We start from the raw sequence: 10,644 nt of genomic DNA, 5'->3' as shown, positions 1-10,644 counted from the left end.
TGGTTAGGAAGAACCAATATAGTGAAAATGGCCATACTCCCAAAACTACTATATAGATTCAATGCAATGCCAATTGAAATTCCAACAATATACTTCACAGAACTAGAGAAAACAATCCAAAAATTCATTTGGAACCGTAAGAGACCTAGAATAGCTAAAGCAATTCTAAGCAACAGAGACATGGCTGGGGATATCACAATCCCCAACTTGAAACTATACTACAAAGCTACTGTGATAAAATCAGCATGGTACTGGCAAAGGAACAGACCTGAGGATCAGTGGAATAGATTAGAAGATGCAGAAACAACTCCAAACATGCTCAGCCACCTCATCTTTGGCAAAGGAGCTAACCATCATCATTGGAGGAAAGATAGCCTATCTAATAAATGATGTTGGAAAAACTGGATTTCAACCTGCCAAAGATTAAAACTAGACCCATACATATCACTATGCACTAAACTAAGATTGAAGTGGATTAAAGATCTAAATATTAAGACAGAAACACTAAACTTGCTGGAAGATAAGTTAGGTGGAACTCTTGAAGATATTGGCATAGGAAAATACTTCATGAACAAAACCTCAGCAGCACAGGAACTAGCAGAAAGAATCAACAACTGGGATCTTATCTTATTAAAAAGCTTCTGCACTGCAAAAGAAACCACCAACAGAGCTAACAGATAACCTACAATATAAGAAAATATTTTTAGCAGCTGTACCTCAGACAAAGGAGTACTATCTAGAATATATAAAGAGTTGAAAAAAATCAGACCCCCCCAAATTCAAAGACCCAATTCAAAAATGGGCATCTGAAATGAACAGACATTTCTCAGACAAAGAAGTAAAAGCAGCAAATAAATATATGAAAAAATGTTCAGCATCACTCATCATTCGAGAGATGCAAATGAAAATAACACTGAGATTCCACCTCACCCCAGAAAGAATGGCTGCTATCAAGAAATCAACAAATAACAAATGCTGGTGGGGTTGTAGGGAGAAAGGAACCCTTCTCCATTGTTGGTGGGAGTGCAGGCTGGTGCAACCACTGTGGAAGTCAGTATGGAGATACCTCAAAGAACTAGGACTAGAGGTCCCATTTGACCCAGCTATTTCCCTGCTGGGGATCTTCCCCAAAGAATTAAAAGAATCACATCACAGTGATATATGTGCACCCATGTTCATAGCAGCACAGTTTGTAATAGCTAAAGCTTGGAAGCAGCCCAAGTGCCCATCAACTGGAGACTGGATAAAGAAAATGTGTTATTTTTTAAATATAAAATGGAGTACTACTCAGCCATAAAGAATGAAAAACTAGAGTCATTTATAGCTAAATGGATGCATATCGAGGCCATACTCTTAAGTGAGATAAATAGGGCACACATTTGTAAATACCAAATAGTTTCTCTAGTGTGACAAACTGGTAGTGTAAACAAGGGTTAAAATGATTAAAATGAATAATTGATCGTTTGAAATAGGAAAAGAGGTCCAAAGACGAAGGAGTGAAGGGAGGGGAAGGGGAAAGGAAAAGAGGGAAAGAAAAAACTATGAGAAAAAAAATGGAAATGAAATCTATGTAAATAGGGAAGGGCAGAGGGGGCGAAGGGCACACAGCTAATGGGGAAAAAAATAAGAACCAAGATATATCATGTACAGGTATAAACACCCAATGATAAATGTAAGCAAATTGTATACCTAAAATGTACCAATAAAAGAACCAAAAAAAAAGAAATATACTGAAATCTCCTTGAGGGTAGTAACTCACATAAGTGGGTTTACAAGAATTACAAGTTCCCTTCCCTTAAAAAGGAACTTACAGGTTTAGTAGGTTTAGGCACACATACAAAACAAAGAATAGATATGAACACAAAAAAGAATCAAAAGAACAGTTTTGGACAAATCTAGACAGATGAGATGTGTTAGAAAGTGACAAACCACAAGGATTGTTAAAGGTATGGTACAAAGGGGAAGAGATGAGCTGTTTCTTTAGCACATAGTCTTTCAACCCTTTTAAAGGAAATATGTCCATATAAGAGTTAAGATTGTGATGACATAATGTTAAAGCAAGACATATATGAAGAGTATCAAGAAATATCTTTAAAGAACATAAAAGCTGTCATCTTTTTATCCCTTAACCCTCCATCAGCCATCAGGAATTGTGCAATTCCCTGCTGCATTAGAAGCAGGAAGCACCTTGGATGAGATGCGGACCAGTGGGATCAGCCAAGGGCTACTAGGGCAATTGTGGAAATTTAATGGACAACTGACATAAAGAAGAGAAAATAGTGCTGGAGAAAGAGGGACAAGATGAAGAAATACTGGGGGGCATAACTCAGAAGACCGGGTGACCCCTTTAGAGACCTAGCAGGGTGGCTCTCTGAGAGGTCAGATGACACAGGTCAGTTTTTGTAGGGGAGAGAGTTGGAGATATAGCCATGTTCATTTTGGACATGTCATTTGATATGCCTTGAATACGATCAGGGGTGATGCCCAGAATTTGTTTGAATGGGCAGCCTTGTGCCACACAGAAATCTGACTTGGATGATGGAGGTTCGAGTTGTGGTAGGTAAGCAGGAATTGAAGTTGTGGGTGTTGGAAACATCACGGAAGCACAGTGATGGTAATGAGAAGACCAGAGAGCCCAAAGAGGCCCTGGGAAATGCTGCTGCTTAAAGTTTGAGTGAAAAAGCAAATCTTGGTCAGTGGGTAGAAGGAAAACCGAAAAGAATGTGGTTAGGGAGTTAAAAGAGTAGTTTTAAGGAGGAAGTCATCAGTGGAATTAAAAGCTGTCTCTTCCATGTGTAAAGATGTGCTGTGATTTTCAAAACAAATTAAATAACATTAGGTGGGACTGTTATTGCTAGAAACATGCAATAACTGACTAATGGCATATAAAAATACCACAAAGCTTAGAGGAAAAGCACATTAAACTAGGCTTTCAGGATGATATACCATCTTCTAGGAAAAAACAAAGGATGGCATGCTAGGCGTCTTTGAAAAAGACACAGCATTGAGTTTTGTTTTTCTAGTAAAGAGAGGAGAGACGTGCAGTGAATTATCCCCTTGCTTTCTCACCTGCACTTTTGGGTCCTACTCGTGGTGGGGGGTTGGGGGGGGGCAAGCATGGAGTAATGGGGCAGAACAGAGCTCTTGTTGGCTGAGAACCTATCCCAGTCCCTGGTCTCACCAGCTCCCAGTTTTAGGCCACTGGCTACCAAGGCAATATATCAAAACACACAGCAGTTGACTCACTCCTGTCTTGCCTTATCCACAGAACTCCCCAATCCCTTCCCAAATCAGTGACCTAAGTACATTGCAGGAATTATTAGCCAATTTCACAGGAGATTTGGAGTTGGAAAAGGTTATGATCATACCAAAGTAATGAATCCAGGGAACAGGCATATCTCATGCAGTTCTATTACTGCATTAAGTTGAAAAAAATCTGCCCCCAAATTTTAAAATGTCTTGGACATTTCCTCCCTGAAGCAAGGTTTTGGTTCCCACATAACACCATTTTCCTTTGCTTTCTGATTCTTCCATTATCTTGGCCTTCCCTCTGACACTGGTTTCCAATTTGTGTTTTCCTTTCTCATTTTCCTCTTCTTAGCGCTGACAGGAGCCACAAACCTGTAACCATAATGTCTGACTCACTTGGTGCTTCTCCTGTTAATAGACACCATGGGGGATGGGAGGCAGGAAAACTACTCTTTACAGGAAATCAGACAATAATGCCTGTACTTTAGTGCCCTTTGAAACAAGAATTTAATTATCCTAATTAAAAAGATTACCTTATAGAAGACATTTGGGAAAAAAAGTAGGCAGTTTGTCTATTTCCTGATGACATTCATCTCAAAACCTAATGGGTTAAAAAAAACAAACAAACCTAATGGATTGTTTCTTCTGATATTTGTTTTATCTGTTAAAGTCCATGTACCAAGAGAATGCTTACGTTAGAAATGGATCTTGAGTTTTTGACCCCGACCAGAGAGATCTAGTGGTCAAAGCCTGGGCATGACTTGTTCTGAGGGTGTATTAGTCTCCTAGGGTTGCTGGAACAGAAGTATCATAAACTGGGTGACTGAAAACACCATAGATTTTTCCGCCAACAATTCTGGAGACTCAAAGTCCAAAATAGAGGGGTTGACAGTGATAGTTCCTCTGCAGGGCTCTAAAGGAAAATGTTTTCCATCCTTTCTGTCCCAGCTTCTGCTGACCTCTGCCAGTGGCTGCCATTCCTTGGTTTGTAGATGTGCCACTTCAGTCTCTACCTTCTGTCTTCATATACGGCCTCTCCCTGTGTGTGTTTGTATCCAAACTTCCTGCTTCTTATGAGGACACCTGTCATAGTGATTAGCCTACCCAAATGCTCTCATCTAACATGGTATCTCCAGAGTACACTTTTCCAAAGAAGGTCATCTACACACATATTAGGCATTAGCACGTCAAAATATCTTTTGAGGGAAGACACAATTGAACGCCCACGAGGTGGATCAGGCACCATCACCTTTCTGTCCCATTTCTCCTTCCACCTCCTCTACCTGCCTTTCATTTGGGAATGCTTCTACCTCCTTATTTCTCCAGGGACCCAAGAGGGCCCATTTTCTGGAGGAATCACCTGAAATTCAACCCTTTGATTATTTTCGTCCAATAAAAGCATACTTGCCTATCTTCCTCCCCCTCCGAGCTCAACTCTTCGCTATATTGGTAAATTAATCCAAGGGAGGTGATAATAGGTAAAAACAGACAAATACCATCCCTCCCAGGTACTTGCATTCATCAGCCACTATCTGGAAACAGTACTTTATCCCAAGGGAGCAAGTGGAAATGTTGTAATGGGTAAGATTTTCTTTTTTGGTAAACAGGTCTTTCTGGGTGCCTTGAATCATAGCTGTCTCCTCCATCTGTGCAAAGAATGGGCCCGTTTCTCTGTGACTCTGTGAAGGGGAAGCCATCGCAGCAGACGATTTTATCTATCTTTGAATTGGTTGCATTTATTCATTCACTGATTGTAAGTGTGTCAGAAGAGATTCTCTCCTCACAAGGAAGTCCATCTAGTGAAAGAATTTTATTTCAGAAAATGCCAACCTGGGCAGAAAGCATGAGGAATATAAGCTCATTTTAAGCCAAGGATAATTTTCAAAGAATGAACATGTGAGAGGGAGGGAATTTGGTTGCTAGGAAAATAGAATAAAATAAACATAATCTCTCTCCCCTCTTGGTTTTTCTCTTTGGGGTGGGCTGAGCTTGCCAGTCTTACTGGGGGAGCCTGTTCTTCCCATCTCGTGGTGACAGAGGACAGTGATGCCTGCACGTCTATCTCACAGGTGTGGGATCTCCTTGCCAGCTTAGTGAGACTTTGGAGGAATCTCCCACAGTGGTTGTAAAGAGAAAAGGAGAGAGATAATAGTTCACTGGCATCAATAATCTGTTTCCTCCAACCGACTGAAAGTCAGAATAATAGCCTCAGCACTTGCCCTCCTACACCTCCTCCCCTGGCTCCGCCGCTGTCAGATTCTCTTCCCTTCTCCACAACTGGGAACTCTAGGGAGCAGATTGTTTTGGCTGGAATTAGCCGGGCACAGATGGTACCACCTGCTGCATGTTCCTTACTTCTTATTGGCTTCTCTCTCAGCGCTGCGAATTTTTGTATTTTTTAGAAGTTTAGAGGAAGGGGAAATGGCTAAGGCCCTTGCTCACGCCTGATTCTACCCCAGCTGTTTCAAGCAAACTGGCAGTGGTGGGGATTGTGCTGGGACAAGGTGCTTGGGGAAGGTGCTTCCTTGGTAATGTGCCACAGTGGCATCCTGTTTGCCGTGTCTAGTGCTTTAGTTTCCAAAATACAAACTTTCTTTGGGCCAAACAATTTCTGCTTTCCAGTCTGACAGATCTGCGTGCGACCAGACACCAGGCAGGTGGTCTTAACAGAGTCTGAGATATGAGGTTTCACTCATTCTCAAATCACAGGAGTACAGAATGCCATGTTACTGTCCTCTTTCAGGGGAAAAAAGTATGGCTAGGCCATAAACAGGTTTGTAGGAATAATAACCCATGAATCCTCAGGCTTCCAACAGTGTGACATTCCAAGATTAATAAAGTCAGTTTTCTCACCTATAAAAACATGGCACTGGACCAAAGTTCCCCAAGAAGTCCTGCTCTTCAAAAGTCTCTGAATTCCCTACTTCTCGGACTTCACCTTTCACCCTTATCCTACTGTTTTGTTAGTCTTCTTTTTATTTGCGAAAAGGCAAACTCGTTCTTGCCTCAGGCACCTGCACCTGCGGTTCCCTCTTCCTGGAACGCTTGCTCTGGATCTTCCTATGGCTCCCTTCTTCTCATCCTCCAAGCTCAGTTCAAACACCAATGTCTCACAGAGGCCTTTCCCCATAATCTTCCTTCCCCAGATGAAATAGCCTGTCCTTCACGTCCACCTTGCTCACTAGTGCATCACTTTCTTTTATTTTCTAACAGTAGCCCTGTCTGCAGGGATCACTTTTGTTTTCTACCTTTTCTACTACAGTGTACATCCTCAAAGGTTGGAATATTGTCTAATTATTCAGCACAGTGCTTCTATTCCATGCCATAAGACTCAGCAAGAGACACATTATTGAGGGAATCCTGTTATTTTGTGTTTAAATAGAGGACACACCTTGGTATAGAAGGGGTATGTTTGTGATTTATGTATAGGTACAGTCCCTAAGGCACCTGGACCTCATAATTGTACTTATTTGTGTATGTTCCTCTACCAGATTATAGAAAATCTGAGGTCAGTAATGCTGTCTACTTCACTTTGTCTATCCCATAGTCTCTGCTGTGCTTTATAATGGGTAGGGACCCAGTAAGCCAAACCACTGATAATGTTGCAACTATTGTTAGTATTTTTTTAGAACAACTAAATGTAAATGTTTGTAGAATACAAACATCATGGAAGTGATATGAACATAAAGAGTAGCAATAAAAAATAATTATACTATAAGTGGAGACCAAACTTCTGACTCCAGTTCTTCCTGATTTGGTGTTTTATTTCTTCTTTCAACCCCAGGGTTCAAAGATCTAAGACTCTGGATGAGAGGGTGTCTAAAATTCCTTTCCACTCTAACCTTCTTTGGTCTTTCTGCATCGATTCCAATATTCCCACAGCAGGTTAATGGATCTCCGCTGTTCCTGTTGCTGTGTATACCTGCTGCCTTGTTTTCACCTCTGGTCATGTCTCAGTCATTCAGCACCATCAGGGCTTAGAAAAGTCACGACAGGGAAAAGAATGGTTACTGAGGGCTTGGGAAGTAGGCTCAGGCCAAAAAACATTGGTGAAGAGGTTAGATTGGATCTGTAGCTCCTTGGTGGTTGTGACAATTCTCAAGATCTTTTGAGAAAATTGGGTAAAATGTATCAACAGCAGTTAACATTTTTGAAGAATATTCCTCAAATTTAAGAATGTCTCTGGCTGTCAGTTAAAGAAGACTTTAGTCCATAGACAATTGGTCAACAGCCCTCAGTTAACGTGACACATTAGAGTGACACAGGTTGCCAAAGTTGATTATTTTAATTTCATTCTTGTGTGAAGAGTTCTTCTAGAACTGAATAAACTTCTTTCAGAAATTGGAGAAACTAACTCATGCCTTTTGATGTTTCCGTAGCCATTTGATGGAATGCTTTGCTGCGGTATATAGGAAAGAGTAGGGAATGGTGTTTCAGAAGACTGGGATTCTCACAGTCTGTGCCTCACTGCTGTCTAGATCATTGTGGGGCAAAAACAAACAACCAGTGTCTTCTCAAGGACATATAGACCTTACTTTCTTCATCTATAAGATTTGGGTGGTAGATTAACTTCTTTTTTTTTTTCCAAATGCACAAACATAAAGTTTTTTTCCTATTAAACTTGTAGGGAAGTTTTATTAAAGAACAAGAAACAGATTTGTGATAATTTTAATGTACAGGGTATGTTATAATTTAGTCAAGCCATGAAGGAGTTTTTAACATAGGCTGATTTATAAGTGAAGGCATCAAACTCAAAGGATCCTGAAAATTCCTGGAAAAGTATTTGTACAAATCATTGTTCTAATTTCTTATTTTCACAATCAAGGTAGAACATATTAAGCAATCCTTGTAGTGCTAGGGACTGAACCCAAGGCCTTTCACACTACAGGCAAGTGTTCTACCACCAACCTACATTTCCAGACTTTTAAATTTTCTTAAAATTTTGAGTCAAGTTCTCATTAATTTGCCCAGGCTATGGCCATCCTCCTACCTCAGCCTCCCAAGTAGCTGGGATTACAAACTTGTGCCAACACGTTCAGTTTCTATAACCATTTATTTCAAAGTGAGTGAAATGCCCCTCTTCATGGAACTGTCTTTGATAATATGAAAGCAATTTACATTGCAGGAAAGAGTCTACTTAGATGTTAGGTTTATTATTCTTAAGCTAAATATTTCAGTAATGGCTTTTAAAGGGTTAAAACATGTTGAGTAACATGATTGGTGCTTTTCTTTTCCCTGCTCTTGCTTAGATGTGTCTTCAACCGGAAACCTATGAGCTCACACTTTCTAAGGATGTTCAATAATGACGTGGAGACCTCCACAGAAGGTTTCAGGATGCAAGGCAGTGGTTGGAGGGTATCCAATCAGTGGTATTCTCCCTTGATTTCTGCACTAGAGTTGGGAACTGTTGTTTGTATTGGAAGTGGTGTCACTCAGAAGAGACATAAGATCAAGATCTAGGTTACTTGTAGTCAATAGATATACCATAATGGATTTTTTTGTGTGTGTGAGCATAGACATGCTCTTGAGTTTAATTTTAAATTTATATTCTTTTATTAATCCATATTTTTTCATGTAATTTGAAGGTTATATTTCTCTTTTCCTAAATAAAACTAGAATGGACTATAACTGTCATTCTTTGTGCTGTAATAAGACTTTAAGGAATGGATTAAAAGTGATTTTTTTTCATGTTTAAGGTAAGGTTAGAAACTAAAATCTAAATTTCCTATAAAATGAGTAAAGTTAATTTAGTATTTTCTCTATTGTTAGCATACCTTACAAATTATATTAAAATTTTTTGTGAAGTTACCGTCAGGACTTATTTTTCCAGTGTCAGTGTTTTGAACGCTTTCAATTTATTTAAGATAACAAAATAGAAAATGTCTCAAAAGCACTATGTTGAGACTCTTTCCATCTTTTGAGTATTGTTCCTTTTAACACTAGTTACACAAGTGTATACACATAAATTTACCAAACACACACACACACACACACACACACACACTTTGCTTCCTTTTGAAAACTCTAAAAATGGTCAGAACAAGATCATAATGCACAAATCTTTCTCTGAATGTTTCCTTATGTTAGATCAATTCTGTCTGAGTTCTGTGCTTGCCAATGCTAAATTTCTTGCCAGGGCAGTAGTCTATTTTTAACATTTTGGGGGCTTATCCTTTATTCCAAATGTAATAGGCCTATTCCGTGGAGTGAGAGAAAGCTGACTGGGTACTCTTACAACTCAGGATCATCAGGATTTGCAATTTGTGTGGAATCAAAGCTATGAATGAGAAAGATCAATTAGAATGCTTAAAAGATCATTTGTCACTGCTTTAATCGTCATGTATTTTTTACTCATCATTTGCTTTGACTAAAATTATTAGAATCTTTGTCATAGTCTTCTCAAGGCCAAATGGGAACAGTGATGCTCATTTTCTACTTCCATATTTTGGAGCATTTTAACATGTCATACTAGATTATAGGTGGTAGGTGACTGTTTTAATAGGGAACGTTTTAGCTTGTGGCATATTCAGCATCATATCAGTGTCACTTCTCTGACTAATTCCATATTTCATATACTAATGAAAACTGAGGGATTTATCTGTTCCTTAGTAGCGTTTGTTTAATTCAGAGATTAATATATCATCTTCAACCCTGAAACAGAGGCCCTCTAAAATATCAGACCCAAAAAATTGGACACGGCCTACTAGCCCAAAAAAGAACATGTTGCCAATTATGTCCATGTTTATTTAAATATTTTGCTCTAAAGGAAGCAATCATTCCTTTATACTTCTGTAAATTTAGTATTGACATTTTTATTTTGGGAAAGGAGGTCTTTTTTTTGACATGGATACAGGAAAAGAAAACTCTTCAATAAAAATATTGTCTAAAAAGTTTGTTTTGTCTGCATGATTTACTAAATATGTACAATTTCAATTCACAGCGAAGGTAACAAAGATTTAAACAGCCAACATCACAAATGTCTCAAGTTCTAAAAAAAATTCACTGTGCACAGTTTAACAATTTAATTGAATAAAAACCAAAGCTAAGCCTTCAGTCTGAATCTTTTTTTTTATGATGGGCACAAGCCATGTATTTTCTTTATCTTTGTTTCACAATGCATATTTCAGTGACCAAAAGCCCCTTCCCATTTTGCTATATTAGGCTGTCTCAGTACATACTTAAAAGAGGCATATACAGCCTCTTGGTTCACCAATACGATTTGTGATGTGTTCACATATATGTTGTACTATTTATTAATATATAAAATGATCAGATGAGTCACCTGTAGTTTTATAGTCTTCAAAAGTAGGAATGTTTTGTGGCATGTACAAAATATTTGAAATTTACAGGTGTATATTTAAGCTATAATAATTTGACCAGCATCCCCTTGAGATA

General features: G+C 38.9%; 1 protein-coding gene across 2 annotated transcripts in view; it reads right to left on the bottom strand.

Moving 5' to 3' along the window:
- Nucleotides 1–9,972: 9,972 nt before the first annotated feature.
- Nucleotides 9,973–10,644, bottom strand: part of Zeb2 (zinc finger E-box binding homeobox 2) — a 127,203-nt gene continuing 126,531 nt past the window's right edge. For both annotated transcript variants that reach the window (XM_087197510.1, XM_087197508.1), the window contains exon 10: nucleotides 9,973–10,644. This exon is cut by the window's right edge and continues 4,801 nt beyond it. The gene's annotated coding sequence lies outside the window, so the exon portion shown is untranslated.

This window comes from Heterocephalus glaber, unplaced genomic scaffold (genome assembly GCF_053883595.1).
Source record: "Heterocephalus glaber isolate CG9 unplaced genomic scaffold, H.glaber_assembly_v1.0 deba00000347, whole genome shotgun sequence".
Taxonomy (NCBI): domain Eukaryota; kingdom Metazoa; phylum Chordata; class Mammalia; order Rodentia; family Bathyergidae; genus Heterocephalus; species Heterocephalus glaber.
Note: the sequence above shows the minus strand (reverse complement) of the source record. Positions and strands in the feature narration are given on the sequence as shown.